The 23,396-nt window shown below is 46.3% G+C and overlaps 1 pseudogene; it reads left to right on the top strand.

Moving 5' to 3' along the window:
* Window positions 1-12,007: 12,007 nt before the first annotated feature.
* On the top strand, window positions 12,008-20,242 carry LOC144805549 (uncharacterized; annotated as a pseudogene).
* Window positions 20,243-23,396: the final 3,154 nt, after the last annotated feature.

The following is a 23,396-nucleotide window of genomic DNA, read 5'->3' as shown; positions in this document are numbered from 1 at the left end:
GGAAAAAATTCCGTTGTATGATGAACAAACAAATAAGTAATTGAGGCGTAACTTCGTGTTACTGGAAAAAGAAAAAGGGAAACCGAAATGTAGAGTCTGGCAAGTCAGCACTAAAAGATGTACTGTGTGCACTAAATAGACAGACCTTAATAGAAGTCTGGGGAGTGTTTATCTAATATACACGTTCATACACTGAATTTTGGACGAGTTACAGGTCAAGCAATGTGTCAAGGTTGGCGACCACTGCATGCGAAATATTTCTGTGTGTAAGCGAACAAAACTTATGGACACATGGCCAGTAAGTACAAAACTAAGCGAAAATGCATGGCAATTCGACAATTGAAACTGGTCGAAATTGACACAGTGTCTGCATGTTGCTAATAATATCAGCAGTGAGAAGAGTCTCTCAAAGTCAAACTTGTGGCAAAAAATCCGGCAAAATCACGGGAAGTCTCTTAATGTCGATACAGTCACAAGGAACAGGCTATCATATACTAAACAAAGGGTCCTTGCTAACCAGCGTCATTTGCTTACTTGGTCAAACGAAGAGCCGCGTCCTCATTCGGTAACCGGGATCATCAGTGAAACGGACTGGCCCGGGCTGTGGTTTTAAAGACAGAGACCCGGAAATGAATTGCGCGGTGTAAAAGTGAAGAAGGACTCGGGTCGTTTCTCTAGGATCTATATGACAACAGTCGCCATGTTGGAAAAGGGGGGGTTTACCATTGAAAACACAATCTTAACAAACATATATATGTCTCGGGATTGTCGTGTGATTGTCAAATATCCAAACTGAATCAGGAAAGATGAGTAGGATTCGAATTATATTTAAAAGACATTTGCTCATAAACACTATGATCGATAATGTTATATTCTGTAAAAAATACAGAAAGGGATATAGCTCAAAGGCTGACTTGTGATCCGTCTGGGGGTTGTTACTAATGGAGAATTATGTACCCAACAAGGTATAGAGAGATCTGTACCCCTTGTTTATTAGTGAGACGAAATTTCAGATGACAAACCACGCATACAAACCAGTATATATAGAGTCAGTATGATCTTGAATAGAAAAATACAGAAAAAATACAAGCAAATAATCGATTCATTATCCTGTGTATACTAAAATCATTCTAGCTATGTATATGTAGCCTGGGTCTTGTAGTAGTTCAGGTGAGGCAGGCAAGTGCATGCCATTCTGTACTGGAATTAAGACCAAATGTAACTGATTCCGCTAAACAGATCCAACGTTGTTCTTTAAGTGAAAGCACGTGATCCACATTGGGTTGTCTAATTGTGGGCTTTACTACCTCAACTACTCACCACTGTAGTTCATTTTCGCTATGGTTTTTGGCTAAATAATGGTCTACAAGGGGAGCGTTCTCAGTATGGCAGCGAATTCTCGACTGATGTTGCATAATGCGTTTTTTGATAGGCTGTGTCGTTTTACCAAAATATTTCAAGCCACAGGGGCATTCAATGACATAAACAACGTTTGTTGTATTGCAATTAGAGAAGTTTTTCAGTACAAAAGTTTTGTTATTCAAGATGAATTGTTTGGTATTGACCGTAGTGGCACATGCTGTACAATGGTTACATTTGAAATGTCCTATTAAAGGACTCAATTGTCGCATATTATCCACCAGATGGGTATCTTTATTTTGATAGGCGTGAACCAGCCTATCCCTTAGGTTCCTACCTCTTTTGAAAGCAAACATAGGCTTGTCGACCAGCTCTGGTAGATCTGAGAGGAAAGGCCAATGTTTTGAGATCGTTTTCTTAATGGAGTTGCTGGAAGTACCAAAGGTAGTTACACAAACAAGTTTCGGTTGCGTCGTTTTAACTTTGTCTTGTAGAAGTGATTCTCGGTCATTATACCAAGCTCGCTTCAGTGAACGTTTCAATAGTCTGTTTGGATAACCTCGTGCGAGCAATTTCAGTTTGAGTTGTTGTGCTTCTCTAAAGTAGTCAATTCTCCTCGAGCAATTTCTGCGCAAGCGCAGAAATTGCCCAAAGGGTAGCCCATCACGTAACGCTTGGGGGTGACAGCTGTTGTATCTGAGTAAGGTGTTTTTAGCTGTAGGTTTGGTATACAGAGTAGTATATAACATTTTTTCTTCATTGACCTTAATGGAGACATCCAAAAAATCAATACTCTGGTTGTTGGAAACCATTGTAAATTGCAGGTTGTCGTTTCTTAAATTAATCCATGCATGAAAATTGGCCAATTCCACAGAACTACCATGCCAAATGAAAAAAATGTCATCTATGTAACGCAGCCAGCATCGAAGCTGGGCTGCGAAAGGGTTACTGATGCTGTAAATGAACCTGTCCTCAAAATCAGAAACGTATATATTCGCTATGTCCGGCGCAAAGACTGGGCCCATAGCCACGCCTTTTAACTGTTGATAAAAGGTCCTATCAAAGATGAAAAAGTTCTCACATAAAGGAATGCGTAAACATTCAATGATAAAATCTGATGGAACCTGATGAGGTCTAGGTCTACCTTCAAGAAGGAAAAACAGGATGGACAGAGCATCTTCCTGAGGGATGTTTGTATATAGACTTTCAATGTCCATAGACACCAAAAGTTCTAACTCACTAACGAAGGGAGTGTTTTCTACACACAGCCATAGTATCTCTGATGTAGTTTTTGTTCTCAGTTGCAAAAGGGCGGATAAAAAAGTCTACATACTGTGCTAGGGGTTTCAAGATGGAATTACACCCTGACACGATTGGACGTCCAGGAGGGCAGGTCTGATGTTTATGTACTTTAGGCAGTATGTAGATTGCCGGGACTGTGGGCGCTCTGTTAATGAAAAAGGATGCCTTTTTTTCACTTAACCAGCCTCCATCGAAATCTCTGCGAGATAGATCTTGGATTTTCTTCTCTAATTTGGAAGTTGGATTGCCTGGTAGTTTCCGATAGTTGGAGACTACTGATAGTTGTTTTTGGAGTTCCTTATTATAGGCTGTTTCATCCCATAATACTACAATATGCCATATAATCGTAAAAGTCTTACTTTTCAGGGGGGTGGCCCTGCCCTGCCTCGTTCTGCCCAGACTGCCCAGACTGCCCCACCCTTGTCCCGGGCTTCTCCTGGCGCTCCCGCGACGCGGGAAGGCTCTCGGTCTTTTCAGCGCGTTGTGGGCGTGTCCTCGGTCGGCTTCCTGGAGCCGAGGATCCTGGGTATTGTGGTTCTCCCCCTGCTCGGCGGTCCCGCTGAGGTTTTGAAGGCTGCGGCGGCGAGGGGAACCCAAGAAGAAAGCTATGGGGCGAAGTGGCAGCAAGAGTTCCAGGTAGGTGCCCCCGTATCACTTGAAACGCTCCCCTTATCAACTTCTCGGCTATGTTCTTAGCATTGGGGATTCTTAAGGGAAAGGCCTCCGGAAACCTAGTTGTGTAGTCCACTAGGACCAGGGCATAGGAATGTCCTTTTGCAGTGAGCTGTTGGGGTAGCACTAGTTTCTTTTAGATCACGGACTGCCTGCATCCTGAATCCAACAGTGCCCTTATTTGTCGTTGATTGACCGTTACCCTTACATAGATGGTCCCATCTCAGCGGTGTCCATCACGGCCTTAGGTATGTACCCCACCTCCATTGGTCCTTCAGGGGCCTTTCTTCTGGGACACAGTCTAGCGATATGGCCCCATTCGCCGCACTCGAAGCACTGGGGGCCTTTGAAAACTGGTTCCTTTCTTATGGGTTTCACTTTTGGCTGCTCTGGGCCGACTTTGAACTTCCTCTCGGGTTTTGGTACTGCGGACATCTTTGTAGTTTTTTCTTGGTCCCAAGGGAGAGACCTAGGCTGCGCTCGGGAACAATTGGTGGCCATCTCTACGGCTTGTTGGGCAGTAAGGCCAGAATGTTGCTTAAGACAACGTTGGCTTCCGTATGGTAACGCTTCCAGAAACTGTTCCAAGTATATACTAGTCATTATCTCTTCTTTGGACCTGCTCTCGGGTTTCAGCCACTTATCGGCTGTCATTTTTAACCAGAGATATAGAGTCTTGGGGTTTTCACCAGGAATTCCTTTTTCTTTCCTGAACCATACACGATAGGCCTCTGAATCTAATCCTAAGTGGTCCAGGATTATTTCTTTGATCTCTTGATATGGCGTATTCCCTCTGGCATTGGCCACCTGGTATGCAGCCTGAGCTTTCCCGGTTAACAATGGGGCCAGAAAGAAGGGCCATTTTTCTTCTGCCCAGCCACAGGCCCGGGCTGCTCTTTCAAAGTTAGTCAGAAAGGCATCTGGATCCTCCCCTGCGTTGTATTTTTGTATTGATACTCCAGAGGGATGCATCGGGGTGGCTCTTCGTTCCCCACCGGGTAAATCACTGGGTTGTTGGACCGCCTTATTTAAGCCTTCGATTTGGGCCGTAATGGTGTTCTTGAAAACTTCCCTGTCTGCTTGAGCCGACATCATTTGTCTTTCTACCGCCCATACTAACTTTTCTTGTCCCTTTATAAGGCGTTGTATGATTTGGTCCATCTTCTGATGCGGGATGGAAGGGGGATATCCCACTTCTGACACCAGTTGTGGCGTGGGATCAAGAAGAGACCTAAGACCAGTTCGGGGTAGGTAAGGTTTTATTTTGGAAAACGTCTTTTTATGTCGGGTTGTCAAGGTGTCTCTCTGAAAAGCTCTGGGGTCCGTGATGGCGTCTGGTTATGGTCTTGTTTCCAGATGGTTAAGAAGCAGACTTCAAGGGATTTTCCGTTCTTCCTAACTCCTCGTTGGACTCCGCCAGGGAAAAGAAACCGGTACAGATCGTCAGGATATGTACTCTATCTGGACTCTCCCACAGGGAACCGGACAAGTGCAGGGGACACCCGTGCTAAGGTGCTAAACACTTTATTAAATGTGCGAGGGTGCAGAGGCGCGATTACTGGTGAGAAGGGGTATATTTACACGGTGAGGACAAAGAAATGTTGGGCAGATATTCTGGCACACACGCGGCTACGGTGTAGAAGAACCCCGTCTTCCTACCCAGCCCGCCAAACGCTGCCGTACCTGTTGTAGCCACACTCCTCCCTCGGGATTGTGGCACAACGATTCATGGATCCAGTGGCCTCCTGGCTTACTCCTGTCGTCCTCTGGTTCGCCTCCAAAAGCTCCGTTCTCTGCTGCTCCGGGCCGCTCTCCCACTCTCGATCCTCGGTCGGTGACGTCACACGCCAGGACATCTTCTTCTGCATTTTTACCCATTACGAATCCCGCGCCGTCGTCAGAGGGCGGAGCTGCGTACTCGTGTGTCTTCCAGTTAAAGGGCCGTCATCCAATTCGTCGGCTAGTTCCCAGGAACAGGCTTCTCCCCTGTTCCAGTCATGCTGATAATGAGGCAGAGAGGGGGAGGACGTCAGTTCACTACGCCACCACTCAACATTATCCGGTTCTTTTCCTCCTGTCCCCTGCCCAGTGTTACAGTGACCTTAATGCTGCAATTTGCATTTCATTACCATCATTTGCTTACTCTGGAGAATCTCCAGGGTGTAGGAGGTTTGCTGTTCCAGAGTTCTTTCTTCAGCTTCTGGGCAGTTATCACTCTGTGGCGATCTGTGGTCCTGTTTCTCTGCTCTTCTTGTAGTAGCTCTTATCAGAGCTTCATCCATCCACCAACGATAATAAGATGCCAGGCATCACCCAGCACACAACACAGACTATGTTGGGCTATGTCGGCGCAGTTAGAGCGAGGATAAAGTTCTCCGGACCCATCAGGCTGTGAATGTAACCTAAGGGCTTAAGATGAAATGAAGAGCTTACCTCCTTCCTGAGTGGCTCCAGACTGCTGTGTGCAGACCCGATAGCTGGCAGCACCCTGGAGTATGTATGTATAAATTAGATTATGTTGGAAGTAACCTGCAATATAGTGGCAGGCAGCACCCTGCCATAGAGTAGGGTTTCTTATAGTGTTTTAATTACTGACACATTAATGGAGATTGTCTTTTAACAGGCAGAAGAACAACACTGACCGTACATTTTTCTTGGTTTGTCTTTAAAATGACGTACACATTAGGAATGGCATTTCGTTCTGCTGGAATAATAACACAAGTTATCTTGCACTCTATGTTGTTGCATGAAGTGTAGGCTGCAATAAATTCCATGTTTCATTCAAACAAGCTTTCTACAGGGCACATACATGATTTGCTGCTGTAGAGAAATAATGCTCCTGTGTACTGTGGCAGACTCAGAAATATTGAAAAACTTCATGATTTCTCTTTCAGTACTTCCTAGTAAAATCTTTCACTTTTTGACTCCTACATTTAGCAGAAACATAACTTAGTACCATTAAAATAGTTGTGATGGGGAACATTCATGTGGGGTTAGGACTGGCTCGATCAGAGTGCTTGCTGACTTGGAGGAGTATGGAGTTGACCACCTTGCCTGGTCCGGTGTGGAACCAAGCCAGCGAGGCTTTGCTGCAGGCTCATTTGCCCTGATAGCTGGTCAACAGTTTGAGGAGGAGGAGGTGAAGAGCTGGCTAAGTGTGCAATTAAGCTGGCATTTCAGTACATCCCTCAGAAGTGAGCTTTGATTCGATGTAGTGTTCCTCTTATACCAAGTGCAATTAATTCTCTCCAAAGCCACAAGAATTCCTGGGTGTGAAGGGCGGCTGATTCTGATTGGGTGCTTGATAGTTTTCCAGAAACTCATGTTCTTGATGGTTCATGTTTGTCAGTAGTTAATAAAACACGCCCAGGCGTTTTATCTCTTCAGTTGACACAAGCTGCAATATAAGTTTCTTTGTCGTTGCAAAAAAATATGAATCGCCAACGAGCCTCTGTCTGTCAAAGAGTGGAAGGGCTGAGGAACTGTCATTCATCTCACTGCTAAGCAGAGCAGTGTCATGCTTCACCCTCACTCAGGCCTCTGATTTTAACTAACATCGCTTTGAACACTGGGACTTTAGAACCCATCCTTTTAATGAGAAAAACAAAACTACAAGTCCCATAAGCAATAGTGGTGGAAGGTGTCACGCATGACCTGGGGCAACATCGATTCAGCACATCCAGTTCCATTTTTGAAGTATTTGACATAATATTGAATTTATAACCTTTGTTTTCATGGTCATGAGTCACCAGAATACTAAAAACGTGCCTTTTATTTTCAGGGTCAATTAAGTAATGGTCACCAGCTTGGAAGCTCTGTTCATTCTTCAGTATTTGTCATTGATCTCCATGTGTGGCTGGTTTGTTTCTGCCCCCTGCATCGTTCCCGATAACTCTCTCAGGTAAGGAGCTTGTAGCAGCAACATGATAACCCCATACTCGTCTGTAAGAAGTGCGCTCTGAGGCAGGTATCCGATCATTTTTGTGAAACAAGCAAGCGCCAATATCTGCTATGTACATTTGTTAAAATAAAACACAATCAAATCACAGTATACTGTTCCGGGGGTTCAGTCCCAGAGACATTATCTGTAACTGAACGCAGACACCCTAGGAAGCATGTGCTTTTAAGACAAGTTGCGTTCACTCACCAGAAGGTGACATGCTTCATTATTGGGCTATACTCCTCACCAGGCCGGCGCTACAATGCCTGGCGGGCACCACCAGAGGGCACTTTGTCGGAGATCTTTTATTAAGTATGCCGAATGAGCATAGTAGGACAGAGGATGTTGTGTCATAAGATGTGAGAATGGTGAAAGCCTGAATATAAGATCAACTATCAACCAGTTGCCGCAATATAGTTAATTTGATCTTCCTCGTCCATGTTGAGATTAAAAACAGTGGCAGAGAAATTGAGGAACTAATGGCCCCTATCACTGTGTGAAAGTGTTGATCACCTCTGGACCTGCTGGTAAGCTGGGGTCTATACTTCAGGTCAATGTTTTTCATGCCTTGTGTAGTCATGGAGCAATCTGTTGGCATTTCATCAGACCAAATATGGGAAAATGGGTAAATGTGACCTAATCTTCTCCACAGCGTGAGGAGCTCTGTAACTCAAAGCCCTGGACCGTGCATAGGTGATAAGATGCCTATTAACATCTTACTGCCACAGGTGAGCGCTGTCTAACAGGGTGCACTAGATACGGTAACCCTCCTAAAATTTAGGACATACTGACTTATCCAATAACGAGGACGGACGCCACATCAGAGGGCAACTGGTTTGAAAAGCACATGCTTCCGAGGGTTCCTGCGTTCAGTTAGAGATAATGTCTGTGGGACTGAACCTCCAGAACAGAATACTGAGAGTTGATTTTTATGAAGAATGTTTATACTGGACTGTCATTTTCCTCAGCATCTCTTGTGCTATGTAAAATAAAACACAACACTCCGGGAGGCCAACACATCTATCATACATTTAATGCAAAAATAGCAAAAGGCCAAGCAAACTAACAAGTGACAATTGTCTTTGCAATGGACGAGAGCATCCACCCTAAAGCAAGTTGGAGTATATAATGCTATTGCTACACAATGTATTTTTATACACTTTTCTCCTAATACAAGTCAATGAAACATGAACACGTGATAGAAACAGTTACTGAAACAACAGTAATGAGTAGGAGGCAGGACCTTCTCTCGAGAGGAATGTGAGGAGTCTGTGAGGTGCAGATCAAAGATACACAGACAAGCTGCAGAATTCACTGTTTCTGGAAATAACACTTCTGTTTGTCAATATTCAATTTACTACAAGATGCAGGAAAGTGTGCAGATGGACTTCACTAAATATAATGGTTCTGGGCCCTAATAGAATCATGTAATTTTGCAGGCATATTAAGGCGAACAAACACATCAAATTAATATAAGAATATTGTAATTTGGTAATGTAATATATCAATGCACGTTGTGGCATTTATGTGTAACCAATTATCGGTATTAACGAAACCAGTATATCCAGTTATGCTTTCTCAATTCCTTCTTCCTAGAGGCCACCACTGCTGCTAGCCAGCCGTATTCAGCACTGCCACCTGTGACCTTTAATCCTGCACTTAATCAATACCAAAGGTTATCAATGCTTCGAGCCAACCCCGGTCACTGGTGCCACTCGCACCCCACCACCCTTGGGCCTGGTATTCTTTTAGTCAGCTCCAGTAAGTAGTGACCCTTGGGCCTGTATGTAAGCTTACTAGTCAGCTCCTGTTAGTACTGGCCCCTGGGACCTGTTATCATTCTAGCCAACTTGAGTCATTAGTAGCACCTTGGGACTAGTGATCATACTAACCAGCTTCAGTCAGTATTGACTCCCTGAGACCTATTATCCTGCTAAGTAACTCCAGTCAGTAGTGACCCCTGTACCTTAAATCCTGCAAATATTCAAAACCAGAGGTCAACTCTACTGCCAACCAGTTCCAGTCAATATTGACATGTATTGTTACCCTGCTTGTAATGAATAACAGAGGCCAGCGTTGTTGCTAGCCAGCTCCAGTCACCAGTGCCCGTCACATATTATCCTCAATAGGATCAATGCCCAAGACCTGTGCAGCTGCTAACCTGCTCTAGTCAGTAGTGACCACCCAGACCTGTTATTCTGCATATAATCGGCAAGGCTTCGGCCCTAATAACACTCACCCCACATCCTTATGGTATATTAGCAATGTAATTTATTTACATCATACGGTAGGTACCGCACTATATCACACGATCCCAAAAACAAAGAAAATCCAAAATTGCCTAACTATTCAGCACTCCACCTTGTCAAAAAAGACCAAATCACACCAAGCATTATAGCCTGCCACATCACATCTAATGGCACACTCATCCACAACATGACAAGATACCACGGCAGGGATTTGGGGCCATTAATCCTCTGTTCGGGGCATGTGTGCTGTAGATGCACATGCTTTGCATACTTCTGCCATCTTGTGTTGGGTCCGGATGTTTGCAAGTTGTTTTTCTTTGAAGAAGTCTTTCCAGTCACGAGGTAAGCTGACTCCACCTTTCGGTGATAGTGCGCATGGGCATCGACTCCACTGTTAGATTGTTTTTTACCCCAAACGGGTTCGGATGTGTATTGCTGGGCTCCAAAACCTCTCTTTGGGTTCCCCGCAGTCCACTCTACCCTCAACGGTATTGTTTCAGTACCCGTTTCCCTGTTCTCCGCGTTTCAAATAGATCGACAAACTCTCCATTTTCAATAGAAAACCATGTGGGCAACCGTCGGGCCTTGCTGCTTTGGGCCAGGCATCTGCAAATGGAATGGACTTCATTCTATTTCTGTCCTGGGTGCCACGCCAAGTACCCTCGCACCGACGTACATCAAGTTTGTAACTTGTGCCTCTCTCCGTAGCACAAGGAGGAAGACTGCAACGCTTGTCCAAGAGGACTCTACCCGATCATCAGGCTTGATGACGAGAGAGGCAGCGTCAAAGCATTCAACTCACTCTGGATATCTTCGGGGAAGAATCTGAAGAGATAGGAGCGTCTGCCGTAGAAGAAGAGGCCCATCTCAATGCCAGAGCCCAATTGTTGGGCCATGCTGGGGCAGCCATTTGATTGCAATTCTACGACATGCCAGTTCCATAGGCGACTGACCAAATGTGTAGGTTATCTTGCGCCCTTCTGGCATCTAAAGAGGCCAAATAAACAGTATTTGGGTGTCAGCTCAATACTTAATTAAGTGGCATGAACCATTTCTTCGACAGCTAGTTGCGAGAAGGAGTGTATTTCATCGCAGGACCATGGTTAATGTAAGAAATCAGCCCCCACAGTGTTGCAGCGCAAGCATATATCTGGGCAAGACCCGACCATTCGATGAAGGTGTTGTGGCGTTAAGTAGGTTCTTTGCAGAAAATTATAATGTATTAGTCGAAAATGGGCATTACTAGAAACCATGCGTATTAGTTCATAGGCCCGCTGCCAGTCTTGATCTTCCATTGGAGTATAAGGCCCGTGTGTAGGGCCTACTGTACTTGATCACATTGTTCTGTAAAGATGCATATTTAGGTGTCTATACGCTCCATAGGCTAGCAGTATCTCAAGGGTTTGAGTATGCGGTGGAGCTGTCGGATGGCATGGCCAGGTGTGCTTAGTTGTGTCTGCCAAGCATGCATGTTGTAAAAATTGCCCTTGACCTAGACCAAACTCTTTGCGGGCATGTTTCAAGGCGATAAGTCTCATCTGGGTACAATTCACCCTATTGCTCGCAGCCCCCTCCCTCCATGCCTGGAAGGACATACTGAGTGCTATCTGCCTGATTGGTTTTAATATCCAGATTGGGAGCTCCCTATGGAATGGTGCGTGCTTAAGTACTCTCACTACAAACCATTGCCATACTCTGGCCGTCTGTCGCACAATATATGGAGTATCTCTTGGTGTTCCCGATTCTTCCATTAACAGCTCTGGAAGACAACCAGCGTCCACCATTCCCGCCAAGAGCCGCATTTCCCAACTAGGGACTGTGTTGAGCGATCGAGCTGCATGTTGCAATTGAACGGCATAATATTAGGGGTCCAAATATGGGACCTCCAATCCCCCGGCTGCATAAGTCCTGGTCAGTGTGGCCAAAGCCACTCTGCTATGTGTAATGGCCTTGTTGAAAGATTTAACAAGACCATGAAGGGCATGATCGGTGGACTTCCTGAAAAACTCAAAAGAAGATGGGATGTCTTACTTCCATGCCTGCTTTTTGCCTATTGGGAAGGACCATAGAAGGGAGTGGGGTCCTCCTTATGTTAGCTTCTGTTTGGGTTTCCTGTCTGGACCACTGTGCCATGTGAAGGAGGGATTGGAGAAACCTCTTGTTGAACCTTAGCAGATATAATGGACTATGTTCTTGGCGTTTGCTCCAGGATGTATGAGTACGTGGAAAAAGCAAGCAAAAACATTGAGGCCAGCCTAGAGCTCAAGAAGCTCTGGTAATGCCAAAAGGCTGCTATGGTTGAGTTCCAGCCAGGGCGGATGCTGTGGGTTTGGGGGCTGTGGCTCCTAGGGCTCTGCTAGGTAAGTGGAGTGGACCCTACCCTATCCTAGAAAGAAAAGGGGCGGTCACCTACCTGGTAGACCATGGCTCTGACAGGAGTCATAAGAGGGTTGTCCACGTCAACCGCCTTACATCCTACTATGACATGGCAGATGTGACCATGCTCATGGTTACAAATGAGGATCAGGAAGCAAAGAGTGAACCTGTCCCTGACCTGTCCAACAATCCAAAATATGGGTCAGTGGAAGGTGCGGTCTTGTCAGACAACCTACCTGCCCATCAGGAGGCTGATTGCAGACAAGTCCTAAATCAGTTTGCTGAGCATTTCTTTTTGACCTCCCGCCAGACTCGCGGATGTATCCATGATGTAGATGCTGATGAAAGCCTACCTGTTGAGAATAAAATATACAGGCCGACCGAACATGTGAAAGAGAGCATCAAAGCTGAAGTAAGCATGATGCTGGAATTGGGAGTTCTAAAGCCTTCTGAGAGCCCCTGGACCTGCCCAGTTGTCTTAATCTCCAAGCCTCATAACCAGGATGGTAAGAAAGAAAGGAGGTTTTGTGTGGACTATTGGGGCGTGAATGCTGTGACCAAAAGCGATGCATACCAAACTCCATGGGCAGAAGAACTTATTGACAGGTTGGGAGCAGCCAAGTATCTGAGTATGTTTGATCTCACATCAGACTACTGGCTGATAGGTCTGACGACTCCAGGATCAAAAGAAATATCTGCATTTTCAATCTCAAATGGGTATTATCAGTTCACTGTAATTGCCTTTGGTTTGAAAAATGCGCCTGCCACTTTTCAAAGGTTGGTGAACTAAGCCCTTGCTGGATTGGAATACTTGAGTGCAGCATATCTACACAATATTGCTGTCTTTAGCTGCACCTGGCAGGATCACCTGATCCACCTTAGGAAAGTACTGTGGGCTCTGAGAAGTGCAGGCCACATTATCAAGGCATTCAAGTGTCAGATAGGGCTTGGAAAGGTTGCATACTTGGGTCACCTTGTTAGTGGAAGCCAGGTTCAACCCTTACAACCCAAGATCTAGACCATGCTGGACTGTGTGGCTCCAACTACCCACACTCAAGTGAGGGCCTTCCTTGGCTTCCCTGGTACTATAGGAGGTTTGTGAGGGATTATGGCACCATTGTGGCACCCCTCACAGAACTGACTTCCAAAAGAATCCCCACAAATAGTGAACTGGACTGCGAGCTGTCTAAAGGCTTTTGACACGCTGAAGAAAGCAATGTGCTCTGCAATTCATTGTGCGGACTGATGCCTCTGAACATGGTATAGGAGCAGTGCTATCCCAAAAACATGCCCACGGTCAAGATCAGTCACTGGCTTTCATAAGTCTGGTGAAAGAGCCAGGTCTTTAAGAGTTTCCAAAATTGAGGATATGATATCATCAATCTAATGTCCTGAGGGAGAGAATTCAAAAATTGAGGGGCCAGGACCGCAAATCTTAGTCCCCCCCCCAATTTCTAGCATTTAAAGGACGGAGAAGCTAAGGGATTCAAATGGAAGACCTAAGATCCTGAATGTGGATATATCTCTGGACCTGAGTAGATACAGACACTGGGCAGTTGCCATGGAGAGCTTTAAAGAGGAGGCATCCCAACTTGAATGCACTGCATTCGACTACCAGAAGCCAATGTAACTTTTTCATAAGACGGGTGACATACTGCATTCTTGGCTGGCGATAGATTAATCTAGCAGCCTGGTTTGGCACTAGTTGCAGTCTTTTAGATTGATATGCCGGAATGCCAAAGTAAAGAGTTAGTGTAGTCAACGTGAGATATGACTAAGGCTAAAGCAACTTGGGTAAGAGCTTCACTAGTGAGAAATCTGCAGTAATGGGGTATCTTTCATAGATTCACATGCTTGAATCATTCCCCGTAGTCGAAGTGGGGTTCCCCTGCTACATAGAATAGCAATATAGCAATAGCATAGCTAAAAGAGCAATAGGAAGTATTGTAACATAGACGTTAATAGGAAAAAACTTGTCACTTTAATAACATGTCCAAGCCATTAGATGTGGCACAAACTCCAGCCAATTAGGCGACAGCACCCTCTGGAACCTTCTCTTCAGAGGCTCAGGATCTCAGATCTTCTATCGCACGTCGTGTGAAGGGAGTCTCCCTGAGCTCTGCTCAGTACCACTACCTTTTCTCTTCAGAAACTCTTCAGAATATCTTCACTGCTTTGTCTACTACAAAGAGGTCACTCATCAGACATTGTGAGTCTTGTGGGAAACTCCGGCTTCATTCCGAAGACCCCCACAAAAAGTGTATCTACTGCCTCTACCCTGAGTCTGCAGGACTTTTCCTCAAAAGACTTTAAGAGACAGAGAGGGACGTCTACTTCTGTGGTTACAGAAACTCAAGACCAAGTATAATCCCTTATCAGATGTAAAGAGTGATTCCTCGCTCAGGACTGTCATCTCTAAGATGAGGGCTAGTGAGGCGGAGATGGTATCTGCTAAGGCTAAGGTGCTCAAGAAAGACCACACCTCTACTAATGAAGGCCAGACTTCTTCCTCAAAAAGGGCTCCTGCTCCTTCTAAGGGACTACTTATGCCCTCTACGCTTCTGAGAATTGCCTCTAAGTCTCAGGCGTCTAAGTCTCTTCCTGAAACAAATTTGCCAAAACAAATGGGTTCCTCGTTGACAAAGACTTCCGTCGCCCCTGCTACAAAGACAACTTCCACCTTCTCGTCTCCTCAACCTACAATGATTGTCATCGGCGTCCTCTCCTTCGATGTTTGTCATGGTGTCAGTGAAGCTGCGCTTGTCTGCCACCTCCCTCACTTCGTCGTCGATGAAAAATAGAACTGTCTCTGGTCAGTCGTTGACGGATGCCTCCTCGCCGACGAGACGGTCGATGGCTCTCAAGGCTCTACCTGCTTCGTCGACAGATGCCTCGTCGTCGAAGGTTGCCTCGTCGTTGATGGGTGACGCGTCGACGGTTGCCTCGTCGGCGGTTGCCTTGTTGACAGCACAGAAGCCTTTCCTTGCGGAACTTCAACCATGCTCTTCGTCGTCGACCGCTGAATCGTCGGTGGCATCCTTGGTTCCACCTTCAGCTTTGATGTTTCTAGTCCCCTTGAAATCTTCAGCAACACATTTGCCGCCTTCAGGAACGGCGGATGTTTCCTTACTTCAACGTAGGAACTCTTCTTTGGATCTATTGCCAATTCAACCATCTCCAAATATTCCTTTGGAGCTTTTTGACTATGGGGCTAATGAGGAGGATTCGGAAGAGGATGACCGATTCCGTGCTGCTCGTACTCCTTCCGAGCTTCTCATCAAATGCCAAGATATTGATGATGACCAAGGATATGATTCCTTTTTTTTGATAATCAATTTTATAAAATTTCTAAAACAGCCAAACAAACAGCACCGTTCAGAAGTACACCGGATAGAGTCAGACCAAGATAGCCACAATCCACATCGATACATTAAATGACATAAGTGCAGCCAAGGATATGATTATTACCTTGAGCCTAATACTCAACCACCACTTGAGAATCCAACTGTGCAGATTCCCATGTCTCTCATCTCTAATTTGTAACATACGCTTGAAGACTACTACCGCCAATTTCCTCCCTCGCAGTCGGACTCATCTGTTCCACAGATGCCTCTTCCTCTGCCTTCATCGATCATCGGGCCGCCATTTCTGGTGTCATCGTTGTCTCATCATCCAGAGGATGCACACACAACTGACGACGACAGAGAAGAAAGGGAGTGGGTGATAGATCCCTCCTTACTGAGTGGGACACTTATTAAATTCAGACTCCGTCACCTACTGACAAAACTGAAGAGCCGACCTGGCACACATCCCTGTGTTCCATTCCCATGAACACTGCTAGAGGGATGTCTTACACAAATCTCAGGCAGTGAATTAAAGTTCGCCGATTTTATATATTACAGCTCATCCCAGTGAGGGTTTACAAACGCTGTCTATGGGCACCGGGAGATACAGTGATTTGCCCAGAATCGCAGGATGTTGCACTGAAGCGGAGACTTGAGCCCGGATCCCTACTTCCTGAGTCGGCAGCTCAGGCTGCTGCACCACGTCCTCTCCCCCCTGTGAGGGCCTATCTGCATGAAATGCCCCTGATGCCCCTGCAATATCCTAGTCCATTCTTTTTTTTTTTTTTTTTTTAAACCTTTATTTTGTAAAAATAAGGACAGATACAGACCTACAACCATCAAGGCCAGTCAGTAATGCAAATCAATAAGAATAGATCAATACACAGCTCATCAGCCGACAACCCGAGGGTCCGGCAGCATGGAAGCAGGATATGGTTAGGAGCATCTGGCATATGAGGATAAATAATAGGTTTTTATATTTTAATACATACAAACAACAAAAAGAAAACCCACAAGAAAAGAGTCGAGGCAAAAATATCAGTATGAGGGCTGCTACGTGTGGTATGGGGGAGACAATGAGAAGCAAGCATCAAGAAACCATAGAGGTGGGAAGCGGGGACCAGGAGCAAACAATACTGTACAAAGAAACGAAAATCAAAATGCTGGAACGTAAAGTCAAGGAGATCCTGTAGTGTCAGGGGGTTCAGCAAGGGGAGGGTCACAAATCTCTCCACGATACGAGTTCCACTGACCCCAAATCCTATCCCACTTTTTGGGCCTACCTCGGGAGATGTATACGATTTTTTCTCGAAACATGCACCAGTCCATGTTTCCTAGTCCATTCTTGGATATTGTAAGTGACCAGGGAAGTCATATTAGGTACATAGGCTGGACACTCGTCATTATGAGTTCGCAGCTCCATGATGGCTTCACTGAAATATGTGATGTTTGACACCAAGCATCTCAACATAATAAACTTGCGCTGATTCCAGTGTAGATTTTATTAAAAATTGCATGCAGAGGGCCCCTTAGAGGGGTCCCCTGAAACCTACCAATCCTTAGTGTGGTTATTGACTGGCCTGAGCCACCCTGCTACCACCAGAGTGTGTTCTGACCTCAGGGGAGAGTGCCTGCGCACTCTGAGGCTGAGAACAATGCCTTTCCTGGGTGGAGGTGTTCACATCTCCCCCTGGACAGGAAGAGCTATCCGTGGTGGGGAGCTTCAAAGCTTTTGCCTCCTTTGTAATGCAACCCTAGCCTCTCCTGTTCGAAGGAGCTGGCCTCCATCTTGTCCTTACCCCCTTTTTGGCAGCAGGACAGGTGGGAAAACTTTGATAGAAAAAGGAGATTTGCCCCGCTCTGCAAACTCCACCCCTCGGGTGCTGGAGGCTAGGTCAGGTACACTTTTCAGTTCCCACCATCGAAGATGATGGGACTTATCCAGTTAGGGCTAGGACTGTGTCCTCCTCTCACAGAAGGTGGGCATGTTAGAGGGCCTAGACACCCCAGGCAAAGGGCCCATTGGACACTAACTGTCACTCCCTTGTAACACCCTTAAATCTAGTTTTCAGGCAGCATCCCCAGTCTCTGAACTTCAGTTCCTGATGACCTAAGAAGAGCCGGGCACTACCGATGTGCACCAGCAGAGAAGATTGCAGAGAACTACTGTACACAGGTGTTCCAGGACCTTTTGTCTAAAGTAAAATCTGGATCCCTACGGACTGCTGCCCACCACACGTCCTAAAAGAAGCCTTCACCTGCCTCCCTATTCCATCCCTCTTTCTTCTGAATGAGTCCCTAGTCCAGGGTTGTGTCCCTAAGGCCGTTAAAGAGGCAATTGTGGTTCCCCTTCTGAAGAAGTCAGGGGCAGACCCCCAGATCCTGTTGAATTACCTCCCAATCTCTTTGCTGACCTGGCAAAGGAGCTGGAGGCTCATGTGGTGGAGTGCCTGTCCAATTTTATTGAACAATCAAACTATCTCGACTCACACCAAGCTGGGTTTCGGCCTGCCCACTCAACGGAGACCGTAATACTGGCGGTATTGGACTCCCTGCGAGAGATGGCTGACAGTGGTACTCCTCAGGCCCTGGTGCTGTTGGATCTCTCGGCCGCCTTTGACAGCTTCGACCATGGGTTTTTGGGGAACCATGTCAAGGAGGCCTTGATTCAGGGCTCATCCCTTAGTTGGAGTAGCTCCTTTCTAGAGGATCGATCCCAGTCAGTCTAGAGCGAGAGTCCACCATGAGCAGACCTCCTCTGGACTCCTCCTCCCCCCACAACCTTGACATGCTCTGGTATGATCCAGAAGTCCGAGAAGACACAAATCCAGGTCGTCTTCCCCGCGGAGAAGATCACCTGGAAGAAGAGAGCGAAAACACAGCCATTCACGATCCCCTCGGCACAGATCAAAGAGTCGCAGTCCTAGTCCTATGCCTGAAAAGAGAGAACCAGAACCTCCCGAACCTGAGCCTTCTATGTTAATAAGGGAGCCTTCTGTTCAGGAAGCAACTTCAACCAGTGACGTTATTAAAGCTATGCAACATGAAACTACCCCAGACATCAAGCAAGAACTATCCCCAGAGCAAAGTATTAAAAAAGAGAAGGAGAATAAGCCCCGGGCCAGCTCTCGATCAAGTTCTAAGCCAAGGTCAAGGTTACATTCACCTCATCATTCCAGATCTCGGCGGCACCAGAGGTCACGCTCCAGGTCCTATTCACAGAGGAGGCGCTCAAGCCCAAGGCGAAGGTCGTCTCCTCGCCGACGTAGTCCTCCCAGGCGCCCTCCACCTCCTCCTAAACACATGAGAAGTAGAACCCGAGTCAGAAGAAGACACCATTCATCAGCTTCTTTATCTGGCAGCAGTTTGTCTTCCTCTTCCTCACGTTCAAAGACTACGCCTCCTCCAAAGAAACCACCAACGCGAATTTCATCAAGTCCTCCTCGAAAGCCCCGCAGGTCTCCAGCTGGCAGCCCTCCGAGAAGGCGGCACAATCCATCTCCACCTCCTAGCCATTCTAAAAAATTACGCAGATCTCCCTCGCCTCAGAAAGCCAGTCGTCAAAGGAAAGGTCGCAGCTCGGTGTCTCCAGGACCAAAACACAAAATCTTAGAAAAAAGGTCTTCACCACCCCAAGCTCCAAAACCGAAAAGAGTGGAATTGTCAGAATCTGAAGATGACAAAGGGAGTAAAATGGCAGCAGCATATTCTGTGCAACAAAGGCAGCAGTATAAATGACAAAATAGGCAGTCTTCATCTGCTACAGATTCTGGTTCATCATCCTCTTCTGAAGAGAGACCTAAAAGAAATGTGAAATATTGTGAAATGGCACTTTGCAGACATCATTCCGGCTCAAGGACTCATCACCTTCACGAAGACGTCAAAAAGAGTTCTCTCCTAGAATGCAGAAAATGGCAAAGAGGTGTCAGTCTCCTGTGCCTAAAAGACGACGAAGAAGCCCATCCCCACCTCCAGTAAGAAGGCGCCAAACTCATTCACCGCCACCTCCCCCTCCTCAACGACAACGTTGATCACCTTCACCTCTCAGGTGCAGGACACTATCTCCTTCTCCACGGAGGTGCTCCCCTTCTCCAAGAAGGTGTTCTCCACCAATACAGAGGAGGTATACTCCTTCACCGTCTCCCAAAAGAAGAACTGTTACACCCCCACCCCCACCACTTCTTAAAAGAAGACTATCTCCATCTCCACCTCCAAAACATAGCATTTCTCGTTCTCCACCTCCAAAACAAAGAATTTCTCCAGTGGCAAAGAGACACTCTCCTTCGTTATCTTCAAAACATAGAAAAGGATCCCCTCCAAGCAGGTCAAACTGGGAAATGCGATCCCCACTGCAGAACAAAAGGCATTCGCCTTCCCCTCGGTCAAGACCTCCCCGTATCTCTCCAACTCCTCCTCCCCATCTTCGCAGAGGACCTTCTCCTTCACCCCCAAGAAGACAGCAATTACCATCTCCAATCACTAGGCCCATGAGGAGAGTGTCATGGACACATGAACCTAAGAAGATTAAAAGGGCTTCTCCTAGTCCGCTGCCTGTGAGGAGAGTGTCTTCGACTAGATCCGTCTCAGGATCACCAGAGCCACCACCTAAAATGATGCTCCCACCCCCATCACCATCCAGATCACGATCTCCCTCGCCAACGTGGTCACCCGCACCACCAGCAAAGAAAGCTCAAAGTACTTCACCAAGTCCTTTTCCTGTAAGGACTTCTGACCAAGAAGGAGGCGGGAAGAAAAAAAAGAAAGAGAAGGTTAAAAAGCACAAGAAACACCAGAAGCACAAGAAAGAAAGGGGTTCTAAAGCAGTGGGGGCACCTAGCCCTCCTGCTTTATTGTTGGAAAGAGGAGAAATGGACGATGATAATTTACCTATAAAGGATTCTGAAAGTGATGGTGAGGAAAAGCTTATTGATTTAGAATAACACCTGCGAGAAAAAGCCTTGAGGTCTATGAGAAAGGCTCAAGTGTCACCACAGCCTTAGCCGCCATGAACTGAAATATTTGATATAATGTATATTTTATTTGGTTTCTATTCCTCAAATTTCAGTTTCAGTTGCTAAAATATGTTTCAGCTTTAGATTATAACGTATGCTGTAATGGGTAGAGGTGAACAATATTAAAAACAAATAATAAAATGGGCATGGATTTCCATCAGTGTCCACAGTGTACTAGCGATATCCTTTCACTCACCATAGTTGTAACTTCCATAAAATTAGGGTACTTCAATGTTAGACCTGACATCATTGGCATGAGTCTCTCCTCCATTTTTTCTGTTTGCCTCCTCTGTTTACGATGTTTTTGCTGGTATATGCTTTGGGCACTGTGCCACTGCTGATCAGTGCCACAGTGCAAGTGCTCCCTATGTGAAATTGCTGTATTGATTGACTTCCATGTTTGGCTTATTTGGTTTACTGTCAGTCCCTAGTAGAGTGCACCAGGAGTGCCAGGGCTTGTAAATACAAATGCTGCTAGTGGGCCTGCAGCACATGTTGTGCCACCCACAAGAGCGGCCTAGTAAAAGTATGTTTGAAGGTCTACCATTGCTAGACCACGTGCAGTCTGACTGTCACAAGGACTGCGCAAGTACCCCTACTTGCCAGTCCCTAAACCTTCCCTTAACTTCATGTTAGTCACCCCTATGGTAGGCCCACGGGCAGGGTGCATTGTAAACATAAGGTAGGACAAGCCTGACAAGGTTGGCATGTCCTGATAGTGAATTACAGCCATATTGGTTTTTCACTGTTGTAAGGCAACCTGCTCTCCATCAGTTAGAATGGGCTGCCAGGATTATTAATGCTATAATCCTAGCGGGCTCGGGGAGCATGGTGCAATGTCGAGTTTGGTATCCCTGAACTCAAGGTTTAATAACGCATCCGTTTGTGTGGATGGTTTTTAGACTCTGTGTTTGAAAATAGCACTTTTAGAAAGTAGCTATTTTCTTGTCTAACTGTCTACCGGTCTCTGCTGGTTCTGGTGTGCGTGTGACAGGAGCTGGGTGGCTCCAGAGGTCTGAATGAGTCAGTGTGGGATGAGTGGGGCATTTGCATGGAGAGTAGGGGAAGAGTAGCTCCTGATAGCCTGCCCTGCCTGATACAATGCTGGCTCCGCCCCCCTGCCAGGCGACTGATGACTCTGAGCCTGCCAGGGACTTTCCTGGCCCCACCTCCTGCCGGGCAATTGATGGCCCTGCCCCTGCCAGTGACAATGCTGGCTCCGCTCCTGCTGGGCGGCTGAAGACTCTGCCCTGCCCAGTGAATAGGCCAGGTGCCTAGGCCTGGCAACACCCACAACAAACCCAGGATGGGGGAAATTCCCCTGCATGGACAAAGGGATCAAAGCCAAAAAGGGGTATAAGAGAAGGACCCCTGAACCAAGAATTTAGATCACTTCTGACAAGGAAACCTGAACCAAGGACAAGAAGCCTGCTGATCCAAGGACTGTCTACCCCTTCTGCCAGAGTGCTGTTTGTTGGGGGAATCCTGCAGTTGCTTCTTTATTTTTGCCAAGGAACCAGGAGAGAGGAACTGAGTGTGTACTCTCAAACTTGCTAAGAAAATCTCCAAGGGCTGGAAGAAGTGCCAGCCTCCTGTTGAAGTCACAGGGTCAAAGGACTTCATTTATTTGCTGAAAGTGCTTGTTGCTGGAACCTGAAATCCAGCACCTCTGAAGAATCCAGCAATCTCGACGCCGACGGACGTCGCCGAATCCAGCTCGACATCGTGAGTAACGGCTCCAGTGTCCCGCACCTTCGACGCCGGCCGCCGGGCCCGATCGACGCCAGTAGCGACGCCAGTGAGTAGCGAGTTCGGCTCCAGCTCCAAGTGACCCTGTGTCGACGCCGCCGCTGATCGCATCGACGCCGAGCCCTATCGACGCCGTGAGCGCTGCTCACTCTTGCAACATCGACATCGACGACGCCGTATCCTGCTTCATCCCGTGAGCGCTGCTCCCGCCTGACTTCGGTCGACGCCGCTGCAGATCGCCCCAACTCCGAGGCCCGATCGACGCCGAAGACGCGACGCCGGACATCTCGACGCCGCTGATCATCGAGTGCTTCACTTTTCCAAGGTACTGTGTTGTTGGGGTCTGTGCAACTCCGGGCTCGACGTAGCGCTCCTCGCGGTTGACGCCGAACCTTTGGATTAACTTTGCCTCGACGTCGTGTGACTCCCGTCTGGGTTACATTGTTGCCAAGAATTGTGTTTTAGAGAAGAAGAGTTGCTTTTGATACTAAAGACTTTTGTGCTAAGAAGAAACCGTGCTTGAACTATTATTTTTCCTTCCAAGAGTATTTATTAAGATTGTGGTATATTTTTGTCGTTATTTGGTCTTGTGCTAAGCCTTATATAAAAATCCTTATTTTTATAATACTACTGTGTCGTGTCCATTTGTAGTGTATTCACTTTATTACTGTATGTGGTCATAAATGCTTAACGCACTGCCTCTGAGATAAGCCTGTCTGCTTTGCCAAGCTACCAAGGGGGTGAGCAGGGGTTATCTAAGTGTGTGATCCCCTTGCCCTGACTAGAAAAGGTGTGTCCCTATTTGTCAGAAGTGTATACCTCTGCCAACTAGAGACAGCCGCTTCTAACATTCAAGAATCAAGGATTTATATGGAATATAAAAATGCCAAGGAGCTTGCAAAAACATTATTTATGAAGTCTGATAACAAGTTGGACACACATCGGAGTTTGATAAAAAATATAAAATGATTCTGTTGAACTCTGTTTCTTACACATGTTTGAGATTGAAACCACTGGTTAAAATTTCAAGTCAACAAACTATTTGAATACAAAATGTGTGTAATGTTGACTGTATTAAAGTGAATCAGGTTTGTACTTTTTGTTTATCATAAAATGAAAGATTTGAGTTTGCCAGAACACTGTGGGTTTTCTCTTTGTAACAAGTTGATTTGAAGCACTGGAATTTAATTTGTATTTGTATTTTTTAAAGGAGAGTTTGCTCGTTCCCAAAGGGACTCCTAACATTACATTAATCTGTTCACTACAACTGCTTTGTTACCTCCTCCATGTTGTTTGATTGCGGTTCTTTCAAAATATCTATGTGTCAGAGCTGTGGGCTTTAAAGGGCAAATAGATGGACGTGGACAGTGAATATTGTTGCATTTTGTAACAG

Source organism: Lissotriton helveticus, chromosome 1_2 (genome assembly GCF_964261635.1).
Source record: "Lissotriton helveticus chromosome 1_2, aLisHel1.1, whole genome shotgun sequence".
NCBI lineage: Eukaryota > Metazoa > Chordata > Amphibia > Caudata > Salamandridae > Lissotriton > Lissotriton helveticus.
Note: the sequence above shows the minus strand (reverse complement) of the source record. Positions and strands in the feature narration are given on the sequence as shown.